The sequence below is a fragment of the Sinocyclocheilus grahami genome, unplaced genomic scaffold (assembly GCF_001515645.1).
Source record: "Sinocyclocheilus grahami isolate Dianchi unplaced genomic scaffold, SAMN03320097.WGS_v1.1 scaffold654.1, whole genome shotgun sequence".
NCBI classification, from domain to species: Eukaryota; Metazoa; Chordata; class Actinopteri; order Cypriniformes; family Cyprinidae; genus Sinocyclocheilus; species Sinocyclocheilus grahami.
Window position 1 is genome coordinate 1,530,078 of NW_015505833.1, and position 4,551 is coordinate 1,534,628.

A 4,551-nucleotide genomic window follows, 5' to 3' on the forward strand; every position below is an offset into this window, starting at 1 on the left:
ACAACTGTCAGATCAGCATTCTTCCCCATGATTGTGTAGCCTAGTGAACACAACTGAGAGACCATTTTGAAGGCTCAGGAAACCTTTGCAGGTGTTTTGAGTTGATTAGCTGATTGGCATGTCACCATATTCTAATTTGTTGAGATAGTGAATTGGTGGGTTTTTGTTAAATGTGAGCCAAAATCATCACAATTAAAAGAACCAAAGACTTAAACTACTTCAGTCTGTGTGCATTGAATTTATTTATTACACAAGTTTCACAATTTGAGTTGAATTACTGAAATAAATGAACTTTTCCACGACATTCTAATTTATTGAGATGCACCTGTAAATAAATCAAGTAAATAAAACTTGTGTTTTGTTGAAACGACTTCTAGGGACATCAACATGCGTGATTTATATATATATATATTCAAATCCGGTCAGAATACGCCTGATTCCCAGTCATCTCAATACCAAAAAGTTTGCCAATTTGCCTGAATTCACCCAAAGCATGACTATATCGACAAGTTCCGACACATATTACACTTAAACGTGGCAATGTAGGCTACGTTACTGCAATGAAATAGGCTATATTTAGCTACTAATTATTATATGTTTAATGTCAACCTATGCGTTTTACTGCACTGTTTTAGGTGTCCTGCTAGAAAAATACGGTCATTTGAAATACAGTCCATTCAAATATAATCGATTATCAAATAATGATCAAATTAAGCTGCAGTGAAAAGATGACACATAGTGTAATGAAGCCAACGGACCTTTGGTTTAACGTCATTCTCTGGTCAAATCATTAATGCACAGAAATATAGTTAATTGAACATGATAAAGCACACCTGTAGGACACCTGCGTGAGGAACAGAATTCATTCATCCACTAAACATCACAGCAGATCATGCTGAAAACGAGTTTGATTTCAGAGTTTAAAGAGGTAAGCATGCAGCTGCTGAGCCAATTCTGACTAAATAAAACACAACAAAGTTATTAAGACTTAGACAAGTGTTTTTAGTAAAGCATTTTCATTCACATGCAGGTGCCACGAAAATTCAGTCAGCTCAACACTGAGAAACTAGTAAGCTTAACTGATAATATTGATCATATTTAATTATTTATTTAAGCAAAATATAAAAGTGTAAAAACCTCTGCTTAATATTAGTTAATTCTGCTCAGAACTATGGTTTGTTTGGGTTCAGATGACATGAGATTTGATTAAGATAGTTTAAGTAACTCTTGTTTATGCAAGTGCAGCAAATTTCCTTTTAGAGTTTTTCTCTCTCTCTCTCCCAAAAAATGGCTCCTAAACATAAATGTAATTCTAAAAAAAGTCTACCATAATTTAGTTGCAGATGCCACTCATTTTTTGTATTTTGTCATTGAATGCAATGCAATGAAATGAAACAGTAAGATGTATGCAATTTCAGAAATGTTAATTATTTTATGACGTTAATATTTAATATTGTCAACATAAAAAGAAGAGAAGATCTGACAGCCTCAAATTAGCATTTACATAACTCACCATATGTCTACAGTAAATGTTAGAGCCTTCAGATACACAATATCTCTTGCAATGACAGGAGAGCCGCACGAATAGCAGTACGGACAATGCTGTGTAACAGTGACAGCTAAACGCATTTCTAGGAAACACTGATCGTTCAACTTCATACTTACAATGCTAGCAAACGGACCATTGTAAGAATATATCATTCCTAGTTAATGAGTAATATCTACCATATTTGAAACTCAAGATAATTGTGACTGAGGCACTTTTATAACAAAGGAGAAATATACAGGCTTACACCGTTTGAACACAGTGAAAGATCTCATGCACCATGAATCACTAATTCACACGCATCTTTACATTTTATTCCACCAATAGCATAAATAAATAAAAATAATTCAAATGTTTTTCAAATCATTATTTTTTTGCGGTTTTGTGGTTTACAAAAGCCTTGTGTTACATGCATTCATTTCACATTTATATTTTACAGTGTATACATGAGCCTCACAGGACACACGCTGTGGGTGAAAATGTAGAAAACACCCGTTCAAATTCATCATCAGTCCTGTTCATCAGCTCTTCGTGGCTGTGCTGACAAAAGCTTAATAGGCTGTATTTACACCTCAGATGCGCTAGCACACAACCAGCATCATCGCACTACACCTCAGCAACAAACTGTGCTTGAGTTCAAAGGAACTTCCTCAGCCTTCATTCAATATGCAAATGTCCACTGTTTCAAAAGGATGGGATTGGTAGAGAGAGGCTCTTTTACATTTAAGCATTTCAGTGTCACAGAGTGTTTTAGAGTGCGGTTTTAGATCAGGATGCCCCTGTATTTGAACCATTTGGATTTTTTTTCCATTATTATAATTATTGCATATAGGCCATTTGAATTATTACAATAAACACATTCGGTACCAAACTGTACACACACAAAAAAAATCAATCTTGTTCATTCTCAACGATAAAGCATAACAATTCAAGGTTAATATAATATATAATTAGGCCAGTTGTTGACAATATTATAAAATTAATATTTTCCTGATTAATGATCACTTTCACTTTCTAATCCCACAAGCTATTGACTGAAACAAAAAAATCAAGAAAACCAGTACAGTGTAACTCTTTCTGCATTAATAACTGTACAGTACATTTTACCTTCAATTTGCAGAAGCAACAACATATGATCAGTAAAAGGAATCAAATCTGTTCTGCTTACAATGATATTTTAGGCCTATATTTCATGAAAGATACTATAAACAGGTGAGACCGGCTCTGCTGTGATTGTGTAAGGCAGTGAAAATGGAGAAACCAGTGCTTGTCTTCTTTTACACTCGAGTTGCTGCCAGAAGTGTCTTATGAAAGATAAACCTTTTTTTCTTTTTATGGAGGAAACAGTAATGTAATGTGCTGCCTACAAGACAACGACTGCACCCACGCGAAACTGCAGCAAGGCACTTACAATGTAATATCTGAGCTTTCTTTCTCTGCAGTCCTCAGACACAGGCAGGCAGGTTTCTCTCCACTTCTTGTCTGACACCCCTCCCTCTGGAGAACAGATCTGGCCAAAGAGCCCTGCTGAGCTGCTCATCGGCCGCTCTGGAAACACCACGGCCAGAGCAATGTGCACAGACTGAACAATGCAGAATCTTCTATTGGGCGTGCAACAACTGCAAAGCTTCGTTTGAATGCATGCACTTCCAATGACACATGGTTTGCTTATATACATTCTTAAATGTAGTCACATATACCGCACTGTGCACGTTTAATGGCAGTACAGGAGAAATATCATGCATGCAGTCGTTAGCAGCCCATCCCCCTCTCTGAGAGCCCAGACTGTCTGGGGAAGGGGAGGGAGAGTCTGCCAGACAGCCAGCCAGTCACTGAGTGCATCAAGCCACATGGATCACCTTGCAGTGCGCTCTGTGGAGATGCGCCTGTGTGCATTCATAATCAAGGCACATGCGAACTCCAGTGACCTGGCACACGCACATTAAATTACTGTCACCGTGAGGCGTACTGTATGATGACCCGCAGACACTTATACACTTGCTCAGATATAAAGGCCACTTACAGTAAGCAACGCACAGCTGCTGTTACGTGAGCGTTAAAAAATCGTTGAGGCAGGTAATATGTGCTTTGCAAGTCCAAACAGACAAGGCAGACGGTTCAACTGGAGCACAGGGGACACGCCCACTTATGCAAATGAGAAAGCGAGTCAACGGCGCAGTGTTTAGGGTTCAGTTCCAGCTGAGTTTATTTCCTTTATGAAAAAGTTCTGTACAGGAGTATATGAACAATCTGACAGGCAGTGACTTGACACAATAAGCTGGCATGTGTTATGGCATGATTAGACAAAACAAGATTTCTACACAGCATATTGCACAGAATGGATGAAAATAAAGTTAATATATTTCAACTGTATATACAAAAATCCTTAACGAGCATCTTGAAATTAAGAGAAGGCTAAGCAAGGATGTATAAAGATAGTGCCTGTCGAGATAAAGCGCAACAACATACATAAACACACCATCGTTTTGCCTATGATACAGCTGTACAAAGATGCTGTTTCCTTTTTCTTTTCTTTTTTTTAACACAACAGCTATAAACCTGAATCGGAAATACAAATCTATTCACCATGCCTTAAGATACTAAAACAATTAGCTATACTTATCCGACAAGTAGAAAAGATTAAATATTCAAACACAATGAGGAACGCAGTACACAATCGTCGCGAAACTCAAATGGACCATTTGAACATGTGTAAGGATTTTCCATCCAGTGGTTTCTCAAGATATAAAACGCCAAGAAAATGTTAAAGCTACAATCGGTTTAATTCGGCACGCTCAGAGAAAATGTAAAAACGAAGCACATGTTGGCTTGAACTGGGTTTTGGAGAGAGAGTGTGTGTGTGTGTGAGAGAGTGTGTGTGTGTGTGTGAGTGTGTGTGAGTGAGTGAGAGAGAGAGTGTGTGTGTGTATGCATGAGTGTGTGTGTGTGTGTGTGTGTGTGTGTGTGTGTGTGAGAGCGAGTGTGTTTGTGTGTGTGTGTGTGTG